This window comes from Lygodium microphyllum, chromosome 13 (genome assembly GCF_053477565.2).
Source record: "Lygodium microphyllum isolate KBCC chromosome 13, Lygodium_microphyllum_v1.1.10, whole genome shotgun sequence".
Taxonomy (NCBI): Eukaryota; Viridiplantae; Streptophyta; class Polypodiopsida; order Schizaeales; family Lygodiaceae; genus Lygodium; species Lygodium microphyllum.
In genome coordinates this window covers 98126851-98143926 of record NC_141147.1, presented here as the reverse complement: position 1 = coordinate 98143926, position 17076 = coordinate 98126851, and the positions used below count along the sequence as shown (strand labels likewise).

At 41.7% G+C, this 17076-nt stretch overlaps 2 pseudogenes; both read left to right on the top strand.

The window, feature by feature from the left end:
- Positions 1 to 752: 752 nt before the first annotated feature.
- Positions 753 to 1234, top strand: LOC148026947 (proteasome subunit alpha type-7 pseudogene; annotated as a pseudogene).
- A 14716-nt stretch (positions 1235 to 15950) lies between these two features.
- Positions 15951 to 16812, top strand: LOC148026946 (cinnamoyl-CoA reductase 1 pseudogene; annotated as a pseudogene).
- Positions 16813 to 17076: the final 264 nt, after the last annotated feature.

The window sequence follows — 17076 nt, the reverse complement described above, 5'->3', positions numbered from 1 at the left end:
TCTCTTTCTCTCTCTCCATTTCTCTCTCTCTTTCCCCTATCTCTCTCTCTCTGTGAATGCTTGCTCCTTGGAGAGAGCGAGAGAGAGGGGGAGAGAGAGAGAGAGAATGTTTGGCATGGTTGCTAGTAGTGAGGCACTCCTACACCCAAATTGTCAGAGAGCCAACTATCAATGTGGAGCCAAGGCTGGTAGAGGAAAAGACTTGGCAGAGTGCGCCAAGGATTGGGAGGAGGAAGAGGAGGATGACGACTGCATTGTTGCTGGTAGGGAGTTGCTTCTACACAAATCTTGCACTTGAAGAGCCAGTCAATGTGGAGCCAAGGCTCGTAGAGGCAAAGGCTTGGCAGAGTGTGCCAAGGTTTGGGAGGAGGAGCAAGAGGAGGATCAATGTGCCACAGAACTCCATGAGAGGAGGAGGAGAATACACATTGACACAACTCTGCCTTTGCACAGAGGTAAGTGAGCAAGAGGACAAGAAGGTATGCCACTACGCTCATCAACGATAGGAGGGGGACCGCTTTTTTGAGATGGCTCTGCCTCTGTGCAAAGGTAGGTGAGAAATTAAACAAAGAGAAGGGGCATGGTAAAGTCTCATGTAAAGGAGGATGGAGAGAGAGAGAGAGAGAGAAGGAATAAATGATAGAATGTGCATAGAGAGAGAGAGAAGATGCTTGAGCTTGAAGTGAAGAGGAGGAGGAGGAGGAGAAGAAGAAAGGACGGAGGAAGAAAGAGTGAGAGAGAGTGCGAGGGGTATGGCACGTTACGATCGAGCAATCACTGTCTTCTCCCTAGACAGGCATTTGTTCTAGGTGGAGTATGTGAGGCCGTTCGTAAGGGCAATGCTACTATCAGTGTCCATAGGACTGACATGATTGTCTTCAGCATGTAGAAGAAATCCACTGCCAACACAAGGACTGTTCAAAAATTTTGAAACTTGATGAGCACATTGCTTTAGCATTTGTTGGCATTACAACAGATGCTTGAGTCTTGGTAAATAGGGCATGGGTTGAATGCCAGAGTCATAGACTTACTGTCAAGGATCCTATAACTGTTGAATACATCACTTGTTATATTTCCGGTCTATAGCAAAAGTACACAAAGTGGAGGAGTGAAACCATTTGGCATCTCCACATTGATTGTAGGATTCCATTCATACACAAGAGTACTAGCTTTGTATCAAACAGGCGCATCTAGAATATTTTCAATGTGGAAAGCTAGTACTAGTATGAATTGAATCCTACAATCTAGTACTCTTGTTTAGTACTCTTGTATGATACAAACCAAACAATCTAGTACTCCTGATGCCTTTCTATAAACCAAACAAAGCTAGTACTCCTGATGTCTTCCTACAATCTAGTACTCTTGTTTTGATCATACAATATCATTGTATACAAATGTGGAATTTGTCTCAATTTTAGTTAACCATATTCCTAACTTGTTACCATACAAACCAAACAATATGATAATGCTATGCTACACTAGTATGAGCTCCAAGTGATGCTTTTGTATATGGAAGGTGGCTATTAACTCCAATTCATGGAATTCAAATGTAAAATATTAAAGATGTTTATGAAAAACATGCATATGATTGCGCTTTCAAAATGAGCACGAGAGAGAGAGAGAGAGAGAGAGAGAGAGAGAGAGAGAGAGAGAGAGAGAGAGAGAAACCAACAAAACCAATTATTTTTCCAAACAATGCAAGCATAGACGTGGTAACATTTCCATCTGCATATTCGCTCTCCCCCTTCGGATCTAAAAGCGATACTATGTAGAATGTTTCTTAACACTTCCTTCCTTTAGCTAAGGCATCTGTTAATGTCTCATACAACTATACAAGATGCAACTTCTATTAATCACTTACATTGATAGACATCCCAACCTTCTTCCCAACAAGTATAAAAGTATCAGTCTTTCCTCTGGCTTAGGGTTTCCTAATCCTTGAGCTCTCCACTTGCCTTTGAGCCTGGAGTTGTTGTTTGTACCTAGCCTAACCCAGACTTGGATTAATGAAAGTAGTAGTTATCAAATGAATCTCATGGCATCTTAGTTTTAGTCCTTATGATCGTTGTTTGTGCTAACTACACACATCTTCAAGATCCCAATTTATCAACATGAGCTCTCAGATCATGATATTAGCAAGAGCTTGGGAAAGGGTCTAGGGCTTCAAAATTGATTTAGTTTTAGACTACGTCACTTGCCCTGCAATCCATCAGGCGTGCAAGCTCAACATACTTTCAGTGTGGTGAAAAACATGTCTATTATTTACAAGAAAAGGGGAGTCGACAATACCTTGGTATCTTATATGCTGCTTATGTTGTGTATAGATTTTATCACATAGCAACTAGATGCAATTTACTTCTCTTGATACATGCACTTTGCAAACTCCATCTTCGAATATTTGGGATGAATTTTATCCTTCTCAATGACCTATTCTCATGCAGCATAATACAACCCTGATGTGTCCCATGCAGAGATCAAAGTCAGTAGCTAACAACTCAGAAATATATTATTCAATCCTAGTACCGTAGTTATATTGGCAGTGATGCTCTCACCTAAGGATTTTTTGTTGGTTGGAGGATCGTCATCCACACTCATCATTCTTTGCTTGGGGGCCATTCTTGATCTTCCTTGCTTAAGGTGCAACCCCTACAAGGACTTCCATAGCCTCTTGTTCAAGAAGAGGGGGGGGAGCAATTGGGGGAAACCGGCTCACGAGATAGGGGATAAGTTCATGGATTAAAGGGAAAAAGGAAGAATGTGTGTGGAAACCCTCTAAGGAGGGAAAAAAGAGGAACCTTCTAGAAGGTTCTCTCTCTCTCTCTCTCTCTCTCTCTCTCTCTCTCTCTCTCTCTCTCTCTCTCTCTCTCTCTCTCTCTCTCTCTCTCTCTCTCTCTCTCTCTCTCTCTCTCTCTCTCTCTCTCTTCACCGTGCCATCTCCTTGCGATGGAGGAAAAGAAGGAAGTGCCGAATTGCAGTCCGAGGGGGGGTTTATATGTGTTGGGGGTTGGAGTGGTGGTGGTTCCACCATTCATGAATGCATGGTAGTGGGGAGTTCGTGGAGTAGGCGAGGTGGCCTAGGGGGTGGTAGTCCATGTGGCCTCCCCCTGGTTATCATCATCGTCATCAACTACCTCTTCTTCTTTGTTGTCATTATCTCCTTCTTCCTCCCCCTCACCACGATAGGGGGGAGAATTAAAAATTTTGAAATAATTTAATTATTTAGGAGGGGGTGGTTCCTATGCAAAGGGGGTGGGGTGTATTATTTAGGAGGGGGTATATTACATCCTCTCCCCCTTAGAGAACTAGAGATGTCCTCATCTCAAAAGGAACTAGGGATTTCATTCTGGAACGTATAGGGTAGGACCCATCATGCATTCATTGTGACACTCTAACCACTCATAAGCATGCGGTCCTTTGAAACAACAACTTCTTGTATTTGATATATATGAGTCTGGATGACAAGAGAAAAGTTTATTGTAGTTATATCTCATGAATATCTTCTAGGTTTTTCATGAGTATGTGATAACTTCCTAGTAGGTTCTGGATCACTTGTACAACTTCATTCCTTGTATGTTCAAGTTCTCTTTAAGTCTTGTTGTTGGGACAATTGACATGGATATGTCTAATGTCGTGGTACTATGAGAAACAGTGTTTAGGGTGCTTTTGAAATGGCCTAGCTCCTTGCAATAGAAACATCATGGAGCTTTATGACTTGGGGTCACAAGATTCTTAGTTGAATTTGGTAGGATTTTCTTTTTTAGAACAAATTGCCCTAGGATCCTTTTAGCAGGCCGAAGTGATCCTTTATCAAAAACTCTATTTTTGAATTGTCCTCTTTTTAGATCTGGAGTAAGGTCCATGGACAATTGGCTTCACTTATAATACTAAAGAATACTCCCAAGCTTTGACATTCTGGCAAGACCCAATCTATTTTAGTTGAGAAGAAACAACTTAAGAGAATTTCATTGCAGATTATAATTGTCATTCCTTGCTAAAGTATCTATGATCACTCATAAGTTCTAGGCTCAAAATAGATGCAACTTGTATTACTCACATTAACTATAGTTACAAGAGTAAGGTTTATTCCAATACAAGTTGTATTACATTCGATAAAATTTTCTAGGATTTCTAATCATCTTGAAGAGGTGTACTAGGTTCTAGGTCTTCGTCTTCATTTGATTCCTCTATATATCCAAAGAATGCACTTGTGTAGCTTCGTTTTCTTGGAGGCTCAATATCTTCTAGAGTTAGGTTAGGGCAGTGTGCTTGGACATGCCCTAGCTCATTGCACTAGAAGCATTGATGGTTGGGACATCTCCTACGGATGTGCCCTATCTCTCCACACGTGTGGCATCTCTTGTCCTAATCTCAGGAATCATCTTTGTCACAATTTCCTAATTTAAGTTCTTGGATGATTGGCTTTTCTCAAAGCAATGCATCGTGCAAGTTTTTTGGACGCTTTGCTTCAAGATAGTGGTTCAGAGGAGTGTTTAGGCCATGGCAAAACTTGGATACTTCTTGCACGATATCCATAGGTGGTGTGTATTTTAGTAGGGTTACAAACTTTGAGTAATAGGCTTCCAAGGTTAATTCTAGTTGATATAGCTTGAAGAATTCATTCATCCTCAAAGTTTGGTAGGTTAGCAGAAGGTATCATCCACGTACAACATCTTTTAGCTGAGCTCAAGTGACACCGTCTTTAGAAACATCTCGATCTTTGCACCATTGCTTCTACCAAATCCAAGCATGGCCAACTTGGCTATCATTTCTTGATTGGCAGAAGCAGTCCTATAGCAGAGAAATAATCATTCATCAACTCAATCCATATCTCAGCCTCCGCTGCAAGGTCTATTCCTTTTCCACCAAACTTGGGTGCCTTAATTTGCTTGAAAATGAATTTCTTCTCTTGTATATTAGTATTCGTGGATGTAGAAGTTGCTTGACAATCAAGCCATACCACTTAGGTTATTTTTCTTTGGATATGTATATGAATCATACATTAATCAATCACATATCATTATGTAGTTTTGCTTTGATACCAACTGTAACACGCCCCTGTCCAGGCACGTTTTTAGAGATCCATCAAGAGATGAAACTAAGTGATGCTGCTTGGCACTCCGATGGAATGTTACAGGGTTTTTTGTGTAGGGTTTCTCGAGTCCTCCTTACAATGGAACGTTATCGCAGTGCGTAGGGTTGAAGGTCACCACCAGGGTTTGGCAAGAAAACTGGACAAGATAGATAGAGATGTGTCTTCAAGAGATAAGTAGATTACATTGAATGTTTAAAGGTTCAAGAGGTACTTCACGATCAATCACAGGGGTTTGAGAGAGAAGAATGTATGGAGGTTCAAGAGCTTAAACTCTGGAGATGGTAGAGATAAGAGAAGGGTTGAAGGTTTCAAGCCAAGTTCTTGAATATGTTAATAGAGCTTCCAACTGCATGTTCTTAGCAAAGATCACAAGAGTATTATCTCATAATTTCTAACTCAAATCAAGATTTTTTTCTTGACCATAAGAGCAATCACAAATTATAAAACCAAGTACAATATGCTATCATGTATCATAAAAAACTATGCATCCCATCATTCATACATGATGCCATAGCATGAATCAATTTTGCATGATTACATTCAATGTAGACTCTTAGGGACAAAAGCTTATGAGTCAATTATAAGGCTTGTAGGGCAAAGAGACTTGTTTTAAGAGAGCTTCAAATTGAATTCCTCATAAGGATAAGTTACCACAGCCAATAAATAAGAGAAAAAGCTCCTCTTAATTCAACTCAAAGCATCTTGTTGAGAGTGGAAAAAGACCGAATTTTTGACTGATTTTTGTTGTTTTTAAGGTCTGAATGATTGATTTTTGATGGATTTAGAGTGGTGGATGGTTGTTAATGGAAAATTTTAAGAGTATTTTGGATGATATTGATTATATTTTGGAAGTTCATGATGATTCTCAGTGGAGATATAAAGCTCTATGAGGTTCTGTGATGTTCCCATAGATTCTGTTAAGGTTCTGTATACCTTCTGTATAGCTTCTGTTTTGTTCTGATTGTATTCTGTATGAAGCATAGATTGATGGTTGATGAAGATTGAGATATTTTGAAACCTTATTGAATATTTTTTGATAGTATGGAATGATTTGAGTATGAGTTATGAGGTTCTGATGACCTTTTGTAGACCCTTTGTAGAGCCTCTGTCTCTGCTCTGTCTCTGTACTGTAACTGTACTGTAGCTGCTCTAGTACTGTACTGTAGTTATTCTGTAGACCTTCTGTAAGTGTTCTGTAGAATGTATGTGTGACTTTGAGAAAGTTTTATAACCTTTGGAAATGATGAATCTAAGTTCAAAAGAGCTAAAACAAGTGGAAGAAGCAGGCTGTTGAAGACTGAAGAGAAGACTAAGTGACAGTGACAGTAGTGAGCTGTGAAAAGACACTGTAGTGGCTCTGGTGACTCTTCATATCAGACATACCTCTTGGGAGGTTCATCCACTACCTAATAATGATTATTGAGGGTTATTATGAGAGCATTGTAGTGAGGAGATGATGTGATATTGATAGAGAGAGAGATAGAGAGAGTCAGAGATAGTCAATTCTATCAAAACAGTGTAACTGTATATGAGAGATTGAGAGAGAGAACTATGAAGACATTAAAGATGAATATTATGTGATTTATTTCCATTCAAAGATAGTGTATTCCTTTGTGTTCTTTGTTCTATTGAAGAATTTTATGAAGATGTTGAAGATTATGGTTGATTCTATCAAATCCGTGGGAGAAATCTACTATGATGCTGCGTGAAGAATTGTTGTTTTCTTTGTTTTGATGATCAAAAGAATGAAATTAAAGCTTTTTGATATTAAAAGATAGATTTTATTGTAAGATAATTCCCTTTTCCTTGGTGTTCCTCTTTGGGCTCCATGTTTTTGGTGTGCAGCCGGGGAATCTTGCCATCAACAAGCACTAGAAGAGGCTAAAAATGAAGGAAATGGTATTGTCAAGAAGAGGAAAATTCAATGGACGTTTGCAAAGTTCCTTATTCCACTGAAGAGTTGGAGATTCTCATTATCAAAGCCACTTTCCACAAGAATTTCATCCCACAAGGGCGGAAACATATCACCATCATGATACATGCTCTATGTGGTGGACTATTCCTCTTCCTGTTGAAGCAGCAGAAACTTGCATCTTGGTGGCAAACTATTTGGAAACAAACTGAAGAGCAAAAATAGAGAGAATGAACATTCATGGAAGATTTGGCATTCATTGAGAAGTTTCCAGACATCATCAAGTAGGAGATTGTGAAGAAGCTTCAGGAGTCTTGGTCTGTGGAGGTTCACGAAGACAAGAAGGAAAACAATTGGAATTTGTTCATGGATGCTCAACAGCAAGATACGTGGGATGCTTGGTGCACTGATAATCTTCTGTTTGTCCAATTAGCAACCCATTGGAAGTTGGTAGACAGAGTGTTTTTCACAACATACACTGTTGAAACCCTCAGAAGCTGGCATTATTATAATGACACAATAACAATCCTAAGAAGAACGAGTTTTGATACTTTCAAAACAAAATATCTTCCCCTCTGTAGTGGTTTGAAAGATGAATTCAGAGATGTTGAAAAGAAGGAAGTAGAGGAGATATTGGCCAAAGATTCCATCAGAGATTGAAGCCCCCTTTGATACTGTCCTGTTGAGTCCAAACCAATTGGTTGGAGCCAACCCCCTGATGAATGATGCAATAAAGAGACAAGCATTAGAATGAGTCTAGAGGTACGTGAGAATAGAGAAGGCAAAAATCAAAGCTGAAAATGAGCTTGCAGCAGAAGCCTCCTTTGACGCCCTAAAAGCACTCTTTACAGAAGTCCCCATGGCGACTCAAAGGTCCCCTTCCTAGTCAGATTTGTCCTGGAAATATTGATGGCAGGCCAGCAAATGTAGTCCCATTTTCAGTTTTTAAGGAAGAGTACAATGAAGACCCTGATCTTCATGTAGCAAAGTTCATGGTAGCATGTGTGGCTAACAATGCCAAAACCCCTGAGCATTAGTTAGCAATATTCCCCGCCACTTTTAAGGGCACGGCGTTTCAGTAGTATGAGAGACAACCAGCAAGAACTTTTGGCACATGGGACGACCTGAAGTTGACCTTCCTCACTAAATTCAGGCGTGAAGGTTTTGAAGAGTGGATGCGAGAGGAGTTCATGAACCTAAGTCGGTCCTCTTAAGAAAGAGTAGAAGCTTATGTCTCGAGAATGGAATCCATCCTGAAGAGATGGACTAACCATCATTTGGATGAACGAATCCAAAAACGAGTTCGTAAGTTTAGGGAATTAAGAGGACCAGTCAATCTGCAAGCTGCAGTGGAAGGTACAAGATTGTATGACAAAGTTGAAGCAAGGTTTTCAATGACTCCAGGAAAAGGAGTCTTACCTCCTCCCATGCCAGGAATGGTATACCCACCAAATGCAGTCCTAGGGACAATTCCCTATCCCTATCCCCAGATGCAAACAATGCCACAGTATAATGCACCTATCCCACTATGGTCACCGCAGAGACGACAGTGCCTCAAATGATGGTTCAACCACAACAACAGTGGCCTCAAACAGTTCCTCCAATGGCGACTCAACAACAGTGGAATCCTACCAACTGGAATCAACAACCCCAAGTCTCAACAGGAGCTCTGAATCAGAGTCAGAACAGAGGACCTTCTGGATCAACCCAACCAGTGTATGCAGTAATTACAGACGCTTTCCAAAATCCCACTACAAGTACTTACTTATCCAACTCAGTTGCAAGTATCAAGAAAGATCTTTTAGATGTGATTACAGAGCAGCTACAGACGCTGAAGGTGAATACCACCAATATATCCACTCCTGCGGGAGCTGGAAGAGATGTGATGTGCTCTAATACATGGTGCAGAAAGTGTCATCAAGCGGGACATTTAGCCACTGAATGTGCCCGAAAACCAACCATTCCTAGAGCTTTCTTTTCCTACTATTTGCAGAAGAACCATACAGAGGATATTTGCTCTCTAAAAGAGATGCATGAATAAAGACAGAAGGATGAAAATGCAAGATTCAACTTGCTGGAATCCAAAATGACAACATAGGATATTGGACCAAAGCCTAGAGAATTTGGTCCTAATCTCGATCCGAGGAGGTTTCCCTCTCAAAGTTATAGAGGACGACAGTCTGGCGATGGTCTGGCGATGGTCAGAGATCAAAGGTGAAATGTTATAGGTGTGGAGAAAAGGGACATATCTCCCCGAATTGTGCAAACCCTAGACGATCTGTGGATTACAAGCCCTTATGCAGCTGATGCAAATGAGAAGGCCACACTGCAAAGGACTGTCCCAATCCAGCCCCTGTAAAGGCCAATGCCACTGATAGCCAACAAAAGGTACAAGAGCCTGCCTCTAATTTGGTAGAGTTGGAAGTTGCCACTATTACATGCACCAAGAAGAAGGAACCAGTGGTTCAGAATGAAAATAACTCTCCTCCCAAGACTGTGAAGTTCAACCTGCCAACAGAGGGACAGAGCAGTAGAGAACAGAACAGTACATTAGAGAGCACTGTAGCGCTAGAGAGAGCTACAAAGATAGTCCCAGAGACAGGACCAGAGGCCCAGGAGATGGATGATACAGAAGCACTTCCAGAAATAGAAGAAGTGCTGATGCAGCAATTGTCAGAAGAAAAAGGAAAGATGAAAATGGGTGTAGCCCCCTTCCCTAGTAGGCTGGAAAAGCCTGTGGATCCTATCAAAGATTATGACTTGGTCAAAGACCTAGACACTTTTAAACCAAACCTAACATTCCGATAGTTGTTGATGTTGTCTCCCAGCCTGCCGAAAGAGATTCAAAAGCATCTTGACAAGAAGGCGTGGACTAAGGATTGCTCCTTCAACAGCAACCAAGACCAATAAGGCCCCAAAGCCTGTAAAGGAAGTAGATGTGGCTAATGCCTTCCTAGACCCTGGAACCCCAGAGATTAGTGTATGGATAGAAGGATGCTTCATTTCAGATGCATTGATTGATGGAGGCTCATCAGTAAACATAATGACGGATGTGACAATGAAGGACTTAGGGTTGCAAAAGAATTCAACCTACACAGTGGCTTATCAGATTGGCAGACCAAAGTCGAGTCAAACCGTTGGGCATTCTCCCATACATAAAAACAACCCTTGCAGGAAGAGACTATTGGCTGACATACGTGGTGGTTAAACCAAATTCTTATGGGACCTCGTACCCTCTGTTGTTGGGAAGACCTTGGCTATTTAAATTAAGAGCCAGGACGGACTGATTCAAAGGGACCCTAACCCTAGACAGAGGACCCAATAAAGCAGTGTTAAAGCTGTATGAATCGCAAAAAGGCAATGGATCCACATCCATTGAAGTCATAACTGACTCCTCCAATGAGATCACAGATGGTACATCAGGAGAGAAAGAGGTTGTTAAGCATATCTTTCCTAAGAAAATAGAGGCACAGTCCCTAACAGTGGGCATTGTAAGCCAACTACCAAGGGAAGCAAAATCTTTGTGTATGGGTGAATACCTCCTGCCTCAACTAGAATTAACTTCTGAAATCACCTCTGACAGTGAAATAGAAGCATGGATGTACTGTTCTCCCTGTTACATGATAGTCGTAGAGACAGAGCAGAGACAGTACAAAGACAGTACAGTTATTACAGGAGTAGAGACAGTACAATTACAGAGCAAAGACAGTACAGAGACAGAGCAGATACAGAGTGGCTACAGAGCAGAGACTAAGCCAATACAGAGATAGTAACAGATACAGATCCAAAGCCAGAGCCATAGCCATAAGCAAAATCAGAAATGGTGATAGAAGCAGATGCAGATGCAGAGGCAGAAGATCTATTCTTCTCCTATAGAGCCTCTACAGAAGTAGAGATAGAGCCTTGAGAGGAAGAGGATGAAAATGATGAGAAAAAAAATGAAGCAAGTTATGAAAGTACAGATGAAGAATTCCCTCTAATAGAGAATGATCTTGTTGATGTCCCTACAGAGACCTCAGAGGCCGAATATCTCAGGGTACTGGATGGAATGACATGGTGCCATTCGGGTTGATCAATGGACCACAAAGTATGCAGAATCTGTATAAGCAATGGATTAAAGACATAAAGATTAAGTTCACCAGTGGCTCCTGTCACCCTGACTGTTCAGTCCAGAGAAAAGATAATGATGATGCTCCCTTCCAATAGAAGCTAGAGCCCTCAGAGCCCCGGCCTCTAGCAGGTCTGTTCTATATGACATTCCTGGACGCATCCTCGAAAGATGAATCCTTGAGTCCTGAAGAAATCACTATTAACACAGAAGAAAACAAAGCTCTGATACCCTTCTAGTAACCTAAACATACAAAGGAGTCATTTTTTCAGAAGGAGGACATTGGTACTAGTGGAACATCAGACGAGGATACTACTCTCTTGAGAGAGTCAGACCTCTATCCAGAAGCAATCCATGGGACATTTATCTGCGAAGTGGAAGGAGAAAGGAAAGTAACATTCCTGAATACTGAGGATACTGAACGTCACCTGAAAGTGGGTCTCAATCTTCCAGAAGAAGAATTAGTGGTCATGCCAGACCTACTCAAATAGAACTTAGATGTGTTTTCTTGGTCATATAAAGACCTAAACGGGATTGATCCCACAGTATGCCAACATCACATTGACCTAGAGGCCAATGCCAAACTTGTAAGGCAAAGACAAAGGCGTATGAATCCTAATTATTCTACTCTAGTGAAGGCTGAATTATTGAAACTTCTTGAAGCAGAGTTCATCTATCCCATGGCTAATAGTGAATGGGTTTTGCCCATTGTGGTAGTACTCAAGAAGAACGGGAAACTTTGAATATGTGTCGACTTTCGGAAGCTCAATTCGAAGACGAAGAAGGATCATTTTCCTATCCCTTTTAGAGACCAACTATTGGACATAGTGGCAGGCCATGAGTTGTATTCCCTCTTGGATGGATTCAGCGGATTTAACCAAGTCCAAATTGCAAAAGAGGACAATCTAAAGCAACCTTCACCACAGAATGGGGGACCTATGCCTACAGAGTGATACCATTTGGGCTCTGTAATGTCCTGCCACCTTCCAACGAGTAATGATGGCTACCTTCCATAATCATCTGCATGATTTCATTGAGGTGTATCTTGATGACTTTTGTGTCTATAGCTTAATTCGAGAGCACTGGGGACACCTAAAGCAATGTTTTGATAGATGCCGCGAGTATGGGATTTCTCTCAACCCCAACAAATGTGTCTTTGACGTCTACTCAGGAGTTCTATTGGGCCATATTGTCTCTGCACAAGGGATTGCAATAGACTGGCAAAGATTGAGAAGATTTTCGCCTTAATAGCACCAATAAACCTCAAGCAATTAAGATGATTTCTTGGCCATGTGAGCTACTACAGGAGATTTATTGCACATTTTGCAACCAAGGCAGCTCCTCTGCACAAGCTCCTAAGGAAAGAAGTTGATTTCCTTTGGACTGATGACTGTGAAGAAGCCTTTAATACCCTAAAATAGTGCATGATCCAAGCACCTATTTTACAGCTTCTTGATTGGACGAAGGAGTTCCATGTGCACACAAATGCATCAATTGAAGGGCTAGGTGTTGTCCTATGTCAAAAGGGCCCCTCTAAATTAGATCAACCGATATATTATGCAAGCAGAAAGGTCACTGATAGGGAATGGAACTATACAATGACAGAGCTTGAGTGCTTGGCAATGGTGTTTGCACTGGAGAAGTTTTGACACTATCTATTGTCAACGCATTTCAAACTCTATGTGGATCATGAAGCCCTATCCTTCCTGATGAACAAAGCAGATGTTAAAGGATGACTGATGAGATGGTTAATTCTATTCCACGAGTTCGACTTCGAAGTGATCACTTAGCCTGGCCGTTCCCATGTCCTACCCAATCATCTATCACGGATCCCTCAAACAGTAGAAGAGGAATAGGATGATCCAGACCTTCCTGATGCTTCTTTGTTTCTATTTAAAATAGTTACTCCGTGGTATGCAGACATAGCCAATCTCCTAGCAACTCAACACTATCCTCCTGGCATCTCAATCCATGAGAAGAAGAAGCTTCTATTAGAATCAACCCCCTATACTTTGCTAGGCGGTGCACTGTACAAGAGAGACAAAGATGAAGTGCTGCGAAGATGTATTGCAGGGGATGAAATCGGCATAGTATTGAAAGCATGCCATGAAGAACCATGTGGTGGACACTTTGCAGGAGAAGCGACAGCCAGGAAGGCTTTATTGGCGGGATACTAGTGGCCAACCCTCCACAAGGATGCACATGATTATTGCAAGAGATGTGATGCTTGCCAGTGAATAGGGAAACCCACCAAAACAAGTGCCATGCCACTGCAACCCATTCTTCCCCTAAAGCTGTTTGAGAAGTGGGGGATTGATTTCGTGGGTCCCATTGATCCACCTACCAGACGGAAGCAGAACAGATACATCTTAGTATGTACGGATTATGTCACAAAGTGGTGTGAAGCTAAAGCTCTGAAGCGGGACAATGGTAACAGTGTAGCTTTGTTCATGTATGAGAATATTATCACCCGTTTTGGCAGTCCCCTTGAGTTGGTAAGTGATAGAGGTACTCATTTCCTTAACAAAATCATGGAAGAGCTGACTGAGCTGTATAAGATCCTCCATCGTAATTCCACTCCCTATTACCCTCTAGCCAACGGCCAAGTTGAAGTCACCAATTGCATCCTTTGCTCAATTTTGACAAGAACGATTGCCGCACATCGTCACGACTAGAACGATCGACTTACATAGGCCCTCTGGGCGTATAGAACGTACAGAACCTCCCACAAGGCAGCTACAGGACAAACCTTTTTCCAGCTAGTGTATGGTATAGAAGCTGTCTTCCCTGTTAAATTGGAATTACCCTCTTTGCGAGTGGCAATTAAAGAATGCTTGGGAGATAGTGAGTCACTGCAACGCCGTCTCTTGCACTTGGAATGCTTGGATGAGATACGGTGGATGGCTCTACAGTGCATGAAAACTACTCAAGCGTGACACAAAGCCTATCATGACAGTTTCATCAAGCACAAGGAGTTCAAAGAAGGTGATATTGTTCTAGCCTATGATTCAAGATTTGGCAAGTGTTAATCATAAATAATTTCTAAAATAAACTATTTATTTACCCACCTTTTATACGCGCATTCGCACTAAACACACAATTTAATAATTTTAAAATCAACTAGCCATTCACTTTGCATGCGCTATGTGCGCTTAAGAGGCACCTTAATTTGTAATAAAAATGAACCAGCCATCACGAAAAACCACACGCTGGCAAAAAAGCGCTCCATATCACTATTAATTTTTAATTAAAGAATTTGCATTTTGATACCCAATCTGGGAATCGCAGTCCGGGTTGCGATAAAGCACCGTTTCAACTTAATAATTTGTAATTGAAATTTTAAGAAAGAACTGTCATTTTCTTATTAAGATTTATAACCTAATAAAATGTCACCCATTGTTAATAATTTCTTAAAATGAACCCTTCATTAAAATCATTCCCCCTCACTACACTTTTTCCCCCTTTTTAATAAACAGCCTTCATGGGATGGGCGCTGTCGTGATGCTGCGCATCTGAGCCGTGAACACCTCCATTTTTTGTTGTGCATTTGTGTTAATTTCTGCGTGTGATTCATTGTTTGTGTGGTGCATTTTAATAAACTACATCCAATGTATGTATATATTCCCTTAATGCATATGCATGATTTTGTTTGGATGCATGATGTGTCACCATTGCTCCTTTCTCACTGAAATCCTCATGAGAGATTGATAATATATAAACTGTCAGAGACTGTCATAGTGGTTGATCAGGTTGCGAGGAGGATGAATTCCGTCAATAGGACTGAAATGCTGATTGCAAAGAGATGTCAGACATCAGATGTTGTGGAAAATCACTACGTCAGAAGCAAGGAGATGAACAGAGGAACATGATCCAAAATGAATGCCTTATTACGAGATTAAGTGGATGATGATGCTGTGTCTTAGCGGGGGGGTAAAAAGGAAGGTCACTTGCCTAATTCTGACATGTGAATTAGAGAAAGAAAAACTAAAGATAGAGGAGAAAAGGAAGGGAAGAAGGAGACTAATTGGGGAAAAGAGTATTCGAATGGCAAAAGGGAGGGAAAAAGACGGATTGTCATGCGCTTGAATTGGAGGAGAGGTGCCTTCTTTTTGGGCTCTCTGTGGCGAAAGGAGAGGGAGCAATGCTAAAGGGGAAGGAGAAAGCTCTAATTCGGGGAACCGTGTGTGGAGAAAAACCTTGCGCAGGAGGGTAATGAAAGGCACGTTGGGGAAGAGGCGGAGGAATGGCATTCTGGTTAGGAATGAAAAAAAAATGTTTTGCATTATCCACCTCAGAGGGGAAAGGATGAATTGCTGCAGATCCAAGACGGCAATGCCGGCCACCTCGGCTCTATCATGCTGCTCTGGGTCAGTCTTGGCCTTATGAGCCTCATACAGAGCTTATTCGCCGTGGCCAAGGCCCAACTGGTCCATACGCTCTTCTTTCTTGTGCTTGTGAGCTTCCGCCATGTGGTCTCCATCTTCTTCACCCTCTACTACTCCTCATAAATTAAGGCCGGTAAAAAGGACATGAGGGCAATCAATTCGGCTCTCTCGACAAGGAGGGATTAGCTCAACAAGCATCTGCCATGTCATGGTGAAGTTTATCTGGGGCCGCTTGCTGGGCCCTCGAGGCAACTCCTTGAAGCGGGTCGAAACCACCACTGGATGCCGTGTTTTCATTAGAGGGAGAGGATCTGTCAGAGATCCTGAGAAGAAATAATGAGGTTAACAAGCTTGATTGGAAACCCCTACGGAGAACATGATACACTGGAGCACGGGAGTCTTCTTTCTTCAGGAAGTTTGATATCAAATGGTAGTCCCCTTTCATCTGGAGCGATGATGTTGAATGTCGTCAGAGGGACTGTCCGAAATCCGGATGATCAAAACAAATGCTCATCTTAAGAAGCTGGAAGGAGCTGCAGAACGATTGACGCTAGTCAAAGCCGACTTATTGGATTTTGACAGCCTTTGCTCTGTCATCAAAGGATGTGACTGTGTCTTCCATCTGGCTTCTCCTGTTACTGATGACCCGATGTAGATGGTTGATCCGGCTGTCAAAGGCATAATCCATGTTTTGGATGTAGCTGCTCAAGCTGGGGTAAAGCGCGTCATTTTCACCTCATCCATAGGTGCCGTGTACATGGACCCCAACAGGGATCCAAGTGTTGTGGTTGATGAGAACTGTTGGAGCAACCTTGACTTCTGCAAAGACACACGGAACTGGTACTGCTATGGGAAGACTGTTGCTGAACAAGCAGTTTAGAAACATGCCAAGGAAGTGAATGTAGACCTGGTAGTCCTGATTCCTTCCCTAGTTCTTATGCCCTTACTACAATCTGAAGTGAATGCCAGCAATGCTCATCTCCTCAAATACTTGACAGGCTCAGCAAAAAGCTATGCCAATTTGGTGCAAGCGTATGTTGATGTGAGAGATGTTTGCATCCTCCTCTTTGAAAGTCCTTCTGCAAATGGGCGTTACCTTTGTGCTAAAAGTGTGGTGCACAGAGGGGACGTGTGTGACTTGCCTTCAGCTTCAGAATACATGATTGAACAAGGCTGGACTAAGTGTTATCCTAATATCAGCCATGTTGGATTGCTTCACTACATAGCATGGTCGATAGTTTACCTTGTGGTAGTAGAGTTTGGCATTTATTGGATGCAAAGAAGTTTACATGATTGCAGACCCCTCTACAAATGACTACATGCAACACACCATATTTACAACAAAGAGAACACTCTATCTCAGTTTACAGGGTTGACATTTCACCCAGTGGATGGGATTCTATAGGTCTGTCCACATGTGTTAGCAATTCTGTTTATACCGACTCACTTTATAACTCATGTTGCTCTCATATTTCTGGAGACTGTCTGGACCACCAATATTCATGACTGTATCCATGGAAAAATTTGGCCAATCATGGGTGCAGGCTATCATTCCATCCTCCATACAACATACAAGCAT